This window comes from Monodelphis domestica, chromosome 3 (assembly GCF_027887165.1).
Source record: "Monodelphis domestica isolate mMonDom1 chromosome 3, mMonDom1.pri, whole genome shotgun sequence".
NCBI classification, from domain to species: domain Eukaryota; kingdom Metazoa; phylum Chordata; class Mammalia; order Didelphimorphia; family Didelphidae; genus Monodelphis; species Monodelphis domestica.
Genome location: NC_077229.1, coordinates 352,147,040 through 352,163,418, shown reverse-complemented (window position 1 = coordinate 352,163,418; position 16,379 = coordinate 352,147,040).

Here is a 16,379-nt window from a genome sequence, read left to right as displayed (position 1 = left end):
GTATCTGAGGCCAGATTTGAACCTAGGACCTCCCATCTCTAGGCCTAGCTCTCAATCCACTGAACTAATCAGCTACCCCCCTTTGTAACATATTTTAAACAATTTGTGTTTAAATAAAACAAACAATGCAATGCAACAAATATTCTATTTTTGTTAACCTATACCAATATATTCCTGTATTGATATTTGAATTATGTTGACCTCAGTTATTCATATTTTATTAAATAATTGTATAACATTTTCACTGTCAATTGAAGAAAATTCATTTAGTTTTATTTTTTGCTGAATTAATTAAATATTTTATTAGAAAAGATGAATGTATTTATATCAGGCTTGTAGTGAAAAACATCACATAATTGTAACAATTGCTATGTGCTCTCTCAAGAAGTAGGAAAATCTCTATTTGGAAAATTTATCCATAAGATTATGTTGGATAGTGAAAAGGATACTCAGAGAACATAGGGAGATCTATAATTATAGGATAAGAACAACAACAACAAACTAGTACCCTACTAAGGAGAAGCAGAGATCCACAGCTGAGGATATTAGAGAAACAGATATTTCCAGCAAAAGCAGGAGTTCTAATTATTTTGTTTTATCTTTGTTTCTGTTTTTTTTATTTCAATCTATTGCTTGATTTGAAAACATAATATAAAACAAAACTACCAGTTTTTTAAAAAAATATTCTTGCATTTCCAGGTAAACATGGAAGCAGTCTAGACACAAGACTCATACTCTCCTCAGAAGCCACCAATATAGACTATCTCAAAAGACCCCCCCCAAAAAAAAACCAAATTCATGAGAATGAAGGGACTCTACAGTAGGGTGCAGCATTGAAGGTACGTGATATTTGGGCATTTCCACACTATAAGGGGGTGAAAAAACTACCACCAAAATGCAAGATGATCTACCCTCCACCACCCCAACTACGGAGCCAGAATCAGAGCCAGAGTGCCAGAATCAGAGAGTGGCCAAGGCCACCTCTAGAGTGAGTAAGGGGCACCTCTAGGTCCCTGGGAGCTAACTAAAACCACCAAATACCTACCCTTGAGAGCAGCTAAACCTGAAGCCCGAGCAGGCTGAAGAACACAGACTGTGGGCACTTGAGGAAAGGTAGCACAGAGAAGGGCAGCAAACAGCAGAAGATGAATATATTTGAGAGCTTGCATCAGGCAAAATCCTTGCTCCTTAACTCCATATAGAGAGAGCCTGCCCATCTCACTCAGATTTCTGACTAAAAAGGGAAAAAAAAGAGAAAAAATCCTACACAGTGAATACAAATTGTGCCCTCCAAAAAAACAAAACAAAACAAAACAACAACAACAAGAAGGGGTTGACCATGGAAATTTTTTATAGAGGAAAAACCCAGACTACAGAAGAAATAGAGGAGGAAATTCAAATAAATGAACCAAAAACTTCCAAAAAATCAAAATTATCCACAAGCTCTTGAAGAATTTGAATTGGAGTTTATCAAAAAGATGGAAGCATTCTGGTAAGAAAAGTGGGAAATAGTTCAAATAGAAAATAACAGTTTAAAGGACAAGAACTCCCAATTGGAGAAATAGCTGGAATCCACGAAAATCAGGAAGACCAAACTGAAAAGAAAAACTAGTCTTTAAAGACCAGAATTAGGCAACTGGAAGACAATGATCTTGCAAAACAGTGAGAATTAATGAAACAATGTCAAAAGACTGACAAAGTAGAAAACATAAAATATCTCACCGAGAAGATGACAGATCAGGAAAACAGAGAAAGGAGAGACAATTTAAGAATCTTTGGTCTACATGAAAAGCCAGAAATAACAGAAATCATGACATCATACTACAAGAAATCATCCAAGAAAACTGCCCTGATGTTCTTGAACAAGAGGACAAAAATTGTTAGAGTTCATAAAACACCCTCTACACTAAATCCTAAAAAGACAAGTCCTAGGAATCAAATTGACAAATTCAAGAGCTTTCAAGCTAAGGAGAAAATTCTACAAGAATCCTAAAAGAGACAATTCAGATACCAAGGAGAACCAATCAGTATCACACAAGAGCTGGCAGCTTCCACACTAAAGAACCTCAAAGTTTGGAACGGCAAGAGAAGTGGGTCTTCAACCAAGGACCACATATCCACCAATACTTCCAGGGGAAAGTATGGGCATTTAACAAAATAGAAGATTTTCAAATATTTGTAAAGAAAAGACCAGAACTAAGTGGAATGATTGATATCCAAACACAAAGATCAAGAGGAACATGAAAAGGTAAATTAGAAAGAGAGGGGAAAGGGGAAAAATGTTTTATTCAAACTTTCTTCTTTAAGGGCTACAATTAGATCAAATTATATATATACATATATTAGTATATGGGGACATGTTATTTGTAACTCTCAAAAATTATATTCACTATTTTAGTAATTAGAAGAATCATACACAGTCAGAGATTGGGGTAATAAGTGCTATAAGATGATATGCCAAAAAAGAAAAAGGGAGAGGGATCAATGATAGCACCAAGAGATACTTGAATAAATAAAATAAATTGGATAATCTTTATCAAACAAAGATAGAATACACAAGTGACATTCATAACTTTGAATGTGAATGGAACAAACTCACCCATAAAACAAGAACAAATAGGAGAGTGAATTAGAATCCAAAATCCTACCATATGTCTTCTCCACCTGAGGCGGGCAGATACTCACAAGGTTAGAATTAAAGATTGGAGCAAAACCTATTGGGCCTCAACTGAGAGAAAGAAAGCAGGAGTTGTAATCATGATATCTGACAAATCAAAGTAAAAATAGATATGATTAAAGGGTATAGGGAAGGTAAATACATCCTGATAAAAGGGGATACTAACGAAATATCATTAATCAACATGTATGCACCATTTGGTATAGTATCCAAATTCTTAAAGGAGAAACTAGTGGAATTGAAGGAGGAAGTAGATAGTAAAGCTATACTAGTGGGAGACCTGAACCTACCACTATCAAATTTAGATAAATCAAATAAAAAATGAATAAGAAAGAGGTAAAAAATGTGAATGAAATCTCAGAAAAATTAGTTAATAGATATAGGGAGGAAAATAAATAGAGACAAAAAGGAATATAATTTCTTTTCAGCAACACATGGTATATTCACAAAGATTGACCATGTACTAGATCATGAAAACTTGGCAAACAATGCAGAAAAGAAGAAATAATAAATGCAACCTTTTCAGATCATAAGACAATAAAAAAATAAGCAGTAGGGGAACATGGAGAGCCAAATCAAAAATTAATTAGAAATTAAATAATGTGATACTCCAAAATCAATTAGTTGAGAACAAATCATAGAAATAATTAATAATTTCATTGAAGAAAATGACAGGGATGAAATATCCTTTCAAAATCTATGGGATGCAGCCAAATCAGTACTCAGGGGAAAATTTATATCCTTGAATTCATGTATTAACAAATTGAGGAGGGAAGAGGTCAATGAATTGGACATGCAAATTAAAAAATTTGAAAGTGAACAAATTAAGAATCCCTAAAAGAAAACTAAATTAGAGATCCTAAAAATTAAGGGAGAAATTAATAAAATTGAAAGTGAAAGAGCTATTGAATTAATAAATAAGACTAAATTGTTAGAATAATTTTTTGAATTCTTTTTAATTGTTTGAATAAACAAACAAAATACACAAAATACTGCTCAATCTAATAAAATAAAAGAAAGAAAAAAACCAAATTAACAGTATCAGGGATGGAAAGGGAGAACTCACCTCCAATGTAGAGGAAATTAAGGCAATCATTAAAAACTATTTTGCCCAATTATAGGGCAATAAACATGCCAATCTAGGTGATATGGATGAATATTTACAAAAATATAAATTGCCTAGATTAACAGAAGAAGAAAGAGAATTCTTAAATAATCCCATATCAGAAAAAGAAATTGAACAAGCCATCAAGGAACTCTCTAAGAAAAAAAAATCTGGGGGGCCTGATGGATTCACAAATGAATTCTATCAAACATTCAAAGAACAGCTAATCCCAATACTATACAAACTATCTGACATAATAAACAAAGAGGGAATGCTACCAAATTCCTTCTTTGACACAAATATGGTACTGATTCCAAAGCCAGGCAAGTCAAAATAAGAGAAAGACAACTATAGGCCAATATCCTTAATTAACATAGGTGCAAAAATCTTGAATAGCTTACTAGAAAAAGACTACAGCAAGTTGTCATGAGATTATTCAGTATTATCAGGTAGGATTTTTACCAGGAATGCAAGAATGTTTCAATATTAGGAAAACCATTCACATAATTGACTATATCAACAAGCAAACCAACAAAAATCACATAATTATATCAATAGATTTACAAAATGCCTTTGACAAAATCTAACACTCATTCCTATTGAAAACACTAGAAAACATAAGAATAGAAAGGTCTTTCCTAAAAATAATAAACAGCATTTATCTAAAACCATCAGTCAACATCATCTGCAATGGGGATAAACTTGAAATCTTTCCAATAAGATCAGGACTGAAACAAGGAAGCCCATTATCACATATATTATTTTACATTGTACTAGAAATACTAGCAGTAGCAATTAGAGAAGAAGAAGAAATTGAAGATATTAAAATGGGCAGTGAGAAGACCAGGCTATCACTCTTTTCAGATGATATGATGGTCTACTTAAAAAATGCTAGAGAATCAACTAAAAAGTTAGTGGAAATAATCAACAACTATAGCAAAGTTGCAGGATACAAAATAAACCCGCACAATTCATCAGCATTTCTATATATTTCCAACACAGCTCTGCAGCAAAAACTAGAAAGAGAAATACCATTCAAAATCACCTTAGACAAAATAAAATACCTAGGAATCTATCTCCCGAGACAAATACAGAAACTATATGAACACAACGACAAAACACTCTACACAACTAAAACTAGATCTAACCATTTGGAAAAACATTAACTGCTCATGGGTAGGATGAGCTAACATAATAAAAATAACCATCCCACCCCAACTTATTTACTTATTTAGTGCCATACCCATTGAACTGCCAAAATACTTTTTTACTGAGTTAGAAAAAAGCATAACAAAGTTCATTTAGAAAAACAAAAGATCAAAGATATCCAGGGATATCTTGAAAAAAAATGCAAAGGAAGAGGCCTTGCAGTCCCATATCTCAGGCTATACAATAAAGCAGTGGTCCTCAAAACAATATGGTACTGACTAAGAGACAGAAAGGAAGATCTGTGGAATAGACTTGGGGAAAGTGAACTCACCAAGACAGTCTATGACAAGCCCAAATATCCTAGCCTTTGGGATAAAAATCCATGATTTGATAAAAACTTCTGGGAAAATTGGAAGACAGTGTGGAAGAGATCTCCCTACACCTCATACCCTACACCAAGATAAAGAGAATGGGTGAATGACTTGAACATAAATAAAAAGAAGGAAAGTATAAGTAAATGATGTGAACATGGAATAGTATACATGTCAGATCTTTTGGAACAGAAAGATTTTAAAACCAAGCAAGAGTTAGAAAATGTCACAAAATTTAAAATAAATAATTTTGATTAAATCAAATTAAAATGTTTTTGCACAAATAAAATGAATTTAACTAAAATTAGAAGGGAAGTAACAAATTGGGAAACACTCTTCATAACAAAAACCTCTAACCAAAGGTCTAATTACTCAAATTTACAAAGAGCTAAATCAATTGTACAAAAAATCAAGCCATTCTCCAATTGATAAATGGGTAAGGGACATGAATAGGCAATTTTCAGTTAAAGAAATCAAAACTATTAATAAGCACATGAAGAAGTGTTCTAAATCTCTTATAATCAAAAAGATGCAAATCAAAACAACTCTGAGGTATCACCTCACACCTAGCAGATTGGCTAACATGATAGCAAAGGAAAGTAATGAATGCTGGAGGGGATGTGGCAAAGTAGGGACACTAATTCATTGCTGGTGGAGTTGTGAATTGATCCAACCATTCTGGAGGGCAATTTGGAACTATGTCCAAAGGGTGCTAAAAGACTGTCTGCCCTTTGATCCAGCCATAGCACTGCTGGGTTTGTACCCCAAAGAGATAATAAGGAAAAAGATTTGTGCAAGAATATTCATAGCTGCGCTCTTTTTAGTGGCCAAAAATTGGAAAATGAGGGGATGCCCGTCAATTGGGGAATGGCTGAACAAATTGTGGTATATGTTGGTGGTGGAATACTATTGTGCTAAAAGGAATAATAAAGTGGAGGAATTCCATGGGGACTGGAACAACCTCCAGGAATTGATGCAGAGCGAAAGGAGTAGAACCAGGAGAATATTGTACACAGAGACTGATACACTGTGGTACAATCAAATATAATGGACTTTTCCATTAATGGCAATGCAGTGATCCTGAACAACCTGGAGGGATCTATGAGAAAGAACACTATCCATATTCAGAGGAAACACTGAGGGAGTAAAACACCGAAGAAAAACAACTGCTTGATTACATGGGTCAAGAGGGTTATGATTGGGGTTATAGACCCTAAATGAACATCATAGTGCAAACATCAACAGCATGGAAATAGATTCTAATCAAGGACCCATGTAATCCTCAATAGAATTGCAAGTAGGCTATGGGAAGAGTGTGGGGAGGGGAGAGAGGAATAGAATATGATTTTTGTAACCAAGGAATAATATTTGAATTTGACCAAATAAAAATTTAAAAAAATTCTTCCAGTGATTTCATATCACTTATAGAATATCAGAATCATTATAGATTCAAACTAATAGGTGATTAAAAGTCACTGAAAAAGTAAGTAACTGAGGTAGGCTTATAGATTTTTGAGAAGATATTCTTGAGAAGATTTAAGGGATGAAATAAGGAAATGAGAACTTATTAAATATGATAATTCTCAAATATATTCATAATTGTGACTGTCAGTACCTCTTATTATTCCTTTGTAACTCTTGAAGAAACTGTCAGAAGTCAAGTGAATTGTTCCAGGATCACATACATAGCAAGTATTTAAAGCAAGATTTTAATTTAGTTTAGCTGCCACAGAAGATAACAAAATGCATCACATAATGTGAAAAGCCATGGTTTCCTTGCAGTTTTTATGGAGTAGTGGAGATTCATTTATGATGCCCTTTCTTCATGAATTAGGAAGGAAAGTATTTTGCTGATATTGAAGAAAATTGAGAAGTATAGAAGAGTTGATGGTAGAAAATGTTTGGAATAATCATTGACAGGAGTGTAAGAAAGTCACTAGGGGGAAAGTGAAAATCTTGGTGTTCATTAATGAACACCCAGTTGAAATTAGCTAATAGTGGGATTTTATAAATTTAATGTTAAGCTCAGAGGAGAAAGGGGAGAAATAAAATTAAGGAATCAAATCAAATCAAGAAATGATTAGGCATAGGACAAGATATTTAAAGATAAGTGTTAGCATTTGGTTATGGAAATTCAGATTTGGGAAAATCATAAGAATCTAACTAGTCCAACACAAACCCTGAAAATAAAAAAAAATAGTTATCTTCATTTCACCTTCACTTAAAGACCTGTATAGACCAGAAAGTACTACCATGGGGACACCACAGAGATTCACTTTTAGCCCCTGAAAATTGTTAGCACTTTGTGTATTTGTGTGTGTATGTGTGTGTGTGTGTGTGTGTATGTGTGTTTCCATTTCTTCACATAAGGTTAAGAACTTTGTAGGTTGAAAAGTACAAACTGAATAGAGATGATTATCTGGGAGAATGAGATTAGGTCAAAGGGCTAGAAGTCATAGGGGGTGAAAGGTACCATAGAATGATACAGAGTAAGAGATAAAAGTATAGAAAGTTATGTTTAGAAAGAGAAATTTCTGACCACTAGATCATGGATGTAGTACATTTACAGATAAGTAGAGAAATCAATAGTCATTTATCCTTCCTTAAATTAAGATATAGATTATATGTGTTGAAGAAATTAATGAATTGGATGACCTGGAAATTCAGGATTTTTGAGAGGATATATATATATATTTATAAAACAATCCTACTCAAGAAAATTATTAGAGTGCTTGCTCAGTTATCAGAACCAGGTTATAGGAATCTATGAAGTGAACCACATAAGTTGCCAAGTGATGGTAGCAAAGGGGTGATCTGAAAGTGGCAAAGTAAATGCTTATTCTTCCTCCTAGACTGAGGTATCAGGGATATAAAAGAAGAAACATTAAATCCTTTGATTCAGTATCTCCTGTCATGAACCAAGATTGAACTAATGACTAAAGATGGAACAGATTTTAAAGTAAAGAAAATCAAGAAATGATTAGACTTCAAATATAGAACCAATACATAATTTGAATTTATTGTATAAGGATATTAAATTTGTAGAAGGGTCAGATATCAGACATCTGTAATTGTTAAAGGAATCAATTAAGTTGTCTTCTAAGGAATAGGCATAAAACAATTGCAACTCACACTTGTAAGGATAATACCAATACTGCTGAATCTATAGACTTTTTCACTTAGGTGGGCACACACGCACACACACACTATAGTTCATAACAAAGTGCTGAATCAAATGTAATAAAGTGCCAAAATATACTTCCCCATCTAGTAATAAGTGCTATGTGCAGTCAAAAATGAGAGAGATCAATGTTGACTTGAGTTATTGGGCCAGGTTTCATTGAGGAGGTGGGAATTGAACTGAACCTTTTAGGATTGATAGGTTTTAGATAGGCAGAGAAGAGAGAAAAGGACACAGAAGGCTAGGAACCAATCAGGTAAAAGGGAACTCTTGCTTTGATGTGCAGCAGCCTTTCTCTCTCTCCAGGCTGCTATCTAATTAATTGCCTGTAAATTACTCACTTATTCTTTGATAGGTGCAAATGTGTTTTCACACTCTTTCTAAAACATATTTGATAGCTAGTTTTCTTTTACATGAGGCTGAGAACGTTGCATGTAATTGAAGAAGAAACTCTACTAGACATTTCATTCTAATATTTACACAGAAAGGCAACGTATCCTTGCCTAGAAAGACAAGTAATTATAATCCATTTATTATGCATTTCAGTTCAATAAGAATTTCCTGAGCAAAGCATATAAAAGGCATTGTGAAACCTAGCCGTGTGTATATGAAGTTAAATGCTTAAAAATGAAAACTTGGGGAATGTATTTTGTGCCAAATTTCTCAATAAATTTGACACTACTTCCCTTTCTCTCTCTAGTTATATAGAAACAGCAACTTGAACACAGCTGAATAAACATGATCAGCAGGTGTTCAGGGGCTACAAGATCATCTAATTCAGTGTGTAACATTTGCTTAGCAATGCTTTATTAATTATTCCGTGGCAGCATATTGGTGAGGAATAGAGAAACATTTTCTTCGGCTACTCTTGTTAATGGCCTGTCAGTGTTTTCATTAGAAAATCACTTTACAAGTTTATTACTTGGCTCTAAGCACAAGATCTAGGCTTAAATTTGGCATTAAATAATTCAATCAAGGAGGGGTTTTTTTGTTTGTTTTAAATAATGGGAAAGCAAATGCACCTTAAGGGAATTTTCCATTTGTCATTCTATGGTACTCAATATTACAGTTCTATAACAGGGAATTAACAAAATTTTCTTAATTACAAAATATTCATCTTATATCTTAAAATTTTGAATTTTATACCTATTTTCTTCTTTATGTGTATACATGTGTATTCTATATGTATATTTATAGATTATCAACATGTAATATATCACTGCCAATCTACACACATGTATATTTCTATCTTTATGCAGCATAAAACAAGAATAATGATATTCTCAGATAGTTGGTGTTGTTTTTGTATCATTTTTTGTTTTTATTTTATAATCATAATATGATTAATATTATTACATATTTAGGCTTATACATATGTGTTTTAAAGGAATTGTAGGTGATTTAAACATGAATAATAAAATGGTGCTTCCCCCAAGGAACATACACTAGTTGGAAGAAAACATTAATAGAAGAGAGGGTAGGGTTAAATGAAGGAATTTTGGAGGATAACAAGATATCAAAGTTTTTATTGTCAAAATGAACAGTGTCAGTCCAATAAACATGGAAGGGAAGAGATATGAGGGGAGGGAGAGGGACAAGGAGAGGGAGAAAGGAGAATAATTTTGCTTTTCCAGCACCAATAAAGTCCTGGGGCTAAATTTGTAACATTTGAATTTCTCATCCTCCTTGTGACCAACATCTTGGACATATAGATGCCGGCTAGAACAAAGTATCTAGCTCTAGAAGAGGAGTTTTGCTTCTTCAAGTACTTAACATGAGTGGATAGCAAGTGTTTTAAAATACTTATTTGGGTATATAAAGAGGAAAGCAAGTCATTTGGGGTGGGGTACAAACTAATGGGCAGCATCAATTAGAGAGTAGATCAGGTGCAGAGTGGAGTTTGGAGTCAGACACCCATTCAGCCATGCATATGACAGCCCACTGGAGTGAATGGAACTGGAATAAGGAGGTAGAAGTGGGAATAGAAAAGTATGATTAGCACAATAGCTATTACAAAGAAATAATCCTCAAGAATCTTAATTCAGAGGCAGCCTGAGAGAAGAGGGAAAAAGGATATGGTGGTTCCACAATGATTTTTCTGAATGACTAGGACAATGTTGGACCAACTAACAGAAATTTGGAAGTTTGGAGAAGGATCTGCTTTTAAAGGATAAATATTAACCAGTATATTTCCTTAAACCATAATTGCTTTGCCTCTTTATATGGCATAGCTTGTTAAAATTATTGAAACATATAATTTGCATTATACATATTATTTTGCAAAATATAAGCACATACCTAAATAAGGTTTCCTAACTTTTGAAGGGAAAATCACTATCAGAAAAATAGATGATAAAACTGTTTTCAAGTGTTTAAGTACAGGTAATTGCATGCAGTGATTAAACAGATGATGTGTGCATAATTTATTCATTATAGCTAAATTCCCATATATCAAGAGATAGAATAGAGAGCAAGTAACTCATAAAATGGATTTCTGTTTATATTTGTATCCGCAAAACGACAGCTTAAGAGGTTCAATTTTGAATGAGGAAATCTTTTAGTAAATGAAAATAATTTGCTTTTGCAACATTCAAATTTTCACACTAAGAAACCATGCTTATCAAAGTTCAACCCCTATTTCAAGAATGCACCTTACACTCTTTAATTAAATCAAGCAAAATATCTTCAACAGTCAGTGATAATATGAGACCACTGGATGGTGGAAGAGGGAAGTAATGGGGTGGTGATTAGGGTTAGGATAGTCTTATGTAGTGTAGAATCAGGCAATCAGGCTCTTAAACCGAATGAAATATTAGAATGTACTTATATAACTCCTTGTAAACCCCCTTAGGCTCTGAACAAGAAAATGGACTGCCAGATTTAGTATAAACACTCACTTTAACAGTCTAACTAATCATCTTGTGAGAGCAGTGACAGGCATGCTGAGGGATACCACTTTATAATTTAGTGTTTCATCGTACATTTGGTCCATTCAGTTTGGAAAACTTCCACATTTCCTTTTACCCCTTGACTCTGTTCCTTGGCAGCACTTTGTGCCTGAGTTTATTTTTATGACAACCTACAGGTTCAAATGGAAAAACTAAAGTATTTATTTATTTAGAATATAAAACGAGGGTAAAACGAATACTTATTTTTTTATTTTTACTTTTTTTCGTATTAGAAATTATTAAAATTATTTATAAGAAGATTTATTTTCTCTTTGAAGATCTTCTTGAAGATTGTATAAATGTGTTGGAGGTGAGGGTGGGGAGTAAAAAGGCAGACCATTTCACTACCTCATGAGTCCTATTTTCCTGTATCTGTTGAGGGCTCATATCCAGTACAATCCATAAATGAATGATAATGGGTCATTGTTGAGCACTAGAAATTAAATAATTTAGTGCTATTGATGAGAAAGAAGGGAATCTTTTGCTAGATCCATTGCAGATTTACAGTAATAATGCCTGGAAGTGGACACTGAATTCTCCTTTTCACCATGAGTTTGAGGATAATAGGATTGGACAGATTAACTGATCAATTGACCATATAATGTATTAAGCCTTCACCATGAGCCAAAGTGTTAGGCACTGGGTTGACAATGACAAATGACAATGATAAACAAGAAACCATCTAAAAATATATTGCTTCTTGGAACTCATTCATGGATATGTGGAATCTCAAAGTTGGAAGGATCCTTGATCACCATTTAATAAAAAGAATACATGAACAATGAATCCTTCCACAATAGATATTCATCTAGCCTCTGCTCCAATATGTCTAGTAAGAGAGATTATTTTCTCCTTAGTGGCCTATTATTTTAGGGATTTCTAATAATTAGGAAGATTTTATTTAAATTGAACTTCAATCTGCCTCTCTGAAACTTCTACCTATTGATTTAGCTTCTTATATTATAGTCACAAGTAGAATTAATATATATCTTCCATCTTTCTTTTAAATACTTAAACAGCCTTAATGTCCCATTACATTCACTTAATCATCCATTTAACACTCTCTAGAAGTGAGCATCTATGTTGAATTTAATTCTTTTGGAGAAAATCATTTTTAAAGATAGATTTGTTAAATGTTCATCAGTATCATCTGTAATGAACTGAGTATCCACAGGTAGATAACACTAGAGTAGGAATTCATTTTAATTCTAAAGTAATTGTAAGTAGACATTTTTCTGGCCCTCAAGGGGTTTATGCAACTCATATTTCATTCAACCTTTCCACTGAATTTTCATTTTCACTCCAATAAATAGGTCAACTATTTAATTTACTTGATAATATGTGTTTAAATATTTTATTAATATCAATATTTGCTATTTATTGGTTGTTGAATGACTGCTGCTCCAGATCTAGAAATCTTCATGTGGAGTCAATGAACCAGATTTCAGGGAATCTTCAAATTAGCAACAATAAAAGATACCAATAAATGTATTTACAAACAATAGGTTTAATGGGAATTGTCTGTATTATTTTATTCATATAAAACAGTATTGTGAAAACCTGTCAATAGTCTTCACCAGATTGCCGGAGTCTTTAGGAAGGCACTTAAACTATTTTAATAAGGCCCTAGTTTCTGATTTATTAAATTAAGTCATGGGTTGGGAGTTCTCTAAGATTTTCTCCACATTTACATTTATGATCTTTTAAACTAAATCTTATATGTTATACTAAATATATAATGCTGTGCAATATTTATTTCCTTAAGCCAAGTGAGTGGTACTTTCAGAATGTACAAATTAGCCAGATTCTAATGCCAATATTTTTTTAATTGGCTCAAATCTAGAATGAACAGTCCAAAAGATAAATCACATCAAAGATGATGAAAAATAAAAGTAGAAAATTTCTGCCTTTTAAAAATATCATCCTCTCCTCACATTCTTGCAATAAAAATATATTCAGTGCCCAGCACAGTGCCTGACACATAGGTAGCACTTCATAGTAACATTATAATTTATTGCTCAATTTGAAGAAAGATGATATAGGAGTGGCAAAGCTACCCCTTAATGCTTATGCCTGATTTTGTGAAGTATATTCAGTATTTTACAGATTCACTTGCATCTTGATTCTCATCTCAACACCTGTTTGTTTTTTTCCAAATGGTAATCTTCTAGGGAAGAATACTATACAGTTCAAGAAGCATTTACTAGAGACGTAACTGTGTGCAAGACTAAATGCATTTTCAATTTTAGTGATGAAGTCTTATTAGTGAGAGCCCTCTTAAAACAATATTTTTTTGGAATTGAATTGTATTTCATTTATACAAATTTAGACAAGGTAAATTCACTGTGAAATGGTTATCGTCTAGTGTTACAGCAATATTTTACTGTACCTTAAAAATATAATTTACTTTTTAGCATTCTTTGCTGTTTAAATTTTGAGCTCCAAATTCTCTCCCTCTCACCCCTTCTGAAAACACCAAGAAGGCAAGAAACATGATATAAATTGTACATGTGAAATAATGTAAAATATTTTTCCATACTTGCTATATATTGAACAAAAAGCAAGCGCTCCCTTGTAAGCTCTTTCTGGGCATTACTTCAACTCCTTTTTAATCTCTGGACTGAGAGCTCCCATAGCTACTATTTTGTTTCTGCCTCTCTGGAATCTGGATAGGCTTCCACCTTAGTACCACAAACATCTCTTGCCAACCTCATGAGTTTCCTTACCCTGGAAAAATCATTCAACCTGAACTTTTGTAGATTCTTCCACTCCAAAATTTGATTTTAGGTGTTATTTTGAAGTTATTCAGATGAGGATGTTGGGAGAGTTCATGGAAGTTTCCTCTAATGTGCCATCATGGCTCCCTTATTGTGTTTATTTTTATATTTACTTATTTATTCATTTTTTGCTGTCATGTTACATAAAAATTCCCAATTTTCTCTCACCTTCCATACCCTCTCCTCACTACTTAAGGAATCAATCATTTTTTTTTAAAAAGTCTTGCTTGTTTCTAGGTATCAGTTTTTTTTTTCTCCCATGGAACTGGACATACACAAACCATTCTTCAAATGACATATCTTCTGTAGTATATAGCTAGTATATAGCTCCGCTTGTTTCAGTCTCCAAAACTTCATGTACATCTTTCCATGTTTTCCCAAAATTAAACTGTTCATCATTTCATATAGTGTAGTAGGATTACATCAAAATCATATGCAAAACCTTGTTTAGCAATTCCTCAGTTGATGGGCTTAATTTTCCTGTTCTTTACCACCACAAAGAAAAATATTATAAATATTTAGAGCATATAAGTTCTTTCACTTTTCCCATGATCATCTTAGGAAATAAACCAAATAGTACTGTTGGGTCAAATGTTATACCGTTTTATAACGTTTTTTTAGTATAATTTGAGATTGTATTCCAAAATGACTAGATCAATTTGGAGTTTCATCAGCAGGGTGTTGATGAAATAGGTGTCCCACATTTTCCTCATTGTTTCCAGTAATTGCCATTTGCATTTTTATCATTTTAGCCAACCTGATAAGGGTGAGATGATATCTCAGAGTTATTTTGACTTGCATTTCTCTAATACATAATGATCTTGAGTATATTTTCATATAATTATACATAGTTTTGATTTATCTGAAAACTTTTCATATCTTTTGAACATCAATTGAAGAAAGGCTTATATTGTTATATGTTTGATAAAGTATATGTATATTTTAGATATGAAATGTGTAGCTGAGAAACAATCTAAAAAATCATAGCCAATATTTTCTTTCCTCCTAATGTTGACTACATTACTTTTATTCACACCATTTAAAAAATTAATATATTCAAAATTATCAATTTTATATCTTACAATAACTTCTATCCTTTGTTTATTCATAACTTATTTTCCTATTCATCATTCTGATAGGAATTATATTCTGTTTTTATAACTTTCTTTATTATTGCTCCCTTTATGTGTAGGTCATTTAGTAGAACCTTATGTTGTCAAATGGTGTAAGATATAAATCTCTATATAATTCATGCCATATAGCTTTCCAGTTTTCCCAACAATATTTATGAAATAATGAATCCTTATCCCATAAGCTTAGACATATACTTTTGTCATACACAAAGTTATTATAAGTCTTATCACTTTTGTTGTATGTCTGTTCTGTTCAACACATCATTTTTTCCCTTTTTAAGCAATTACCAGATATTTTTGATAATTACTTCTTTATAATAGAGTTCAAGATCTGCTACTGCCAGGACTCCTTTCTTTACATTTGCTTTTTTTTTTTATAAAAACCCTTACTTTCCTTCTTAGAGTCAATACAGTGTATTGGCTCCAAGGCAGAAGAGTGTTAAGGGCTAGGCAATGGGGGTCAAGTGACTTGCCCAGGGTCACACAGCTGGGAAATGTCTGAGGCCAGATTTGAACCTAGGACCTCCCATCTCTAGGACTGGCTCTCAATCCACTGAGCTACCCAGCTGCCCCCTACATTTGCTTTTTCATTAATTCCTTCCCTATTCTTGACCTTTTTTTGTCTTCAAAATGAATTTTGTTGTATTTTTTCTTGATCAATAAAAATACTTTGGCAATTTAATTAGAATGGGATTGAATAAATACATTGAGTAGAATTTTCATTTTAATTATATTGGCTCTGCCCACCAATGAACAATGAATATTTATCCAATTATTTACATATGGCTTTATTTTGTTGAAAAGTTTTATAATTATGTTCATGTGATTGGTTTTGGGGAAGTTAAACTCCTAGTTATTTTATTCTATCTATGGTACTTTTAAATGGGTTATCTCTGAATATCCTTTCTTGCAGGAATTTGTTGATGATAAATGGAAATGCTGATGATTTATATAGCTTTATTTTATATATTGCTACTTTAATAAAATTGATTGTTTTAACTGTATTCCATCATATTATTTATAAAAAATATTTTTATT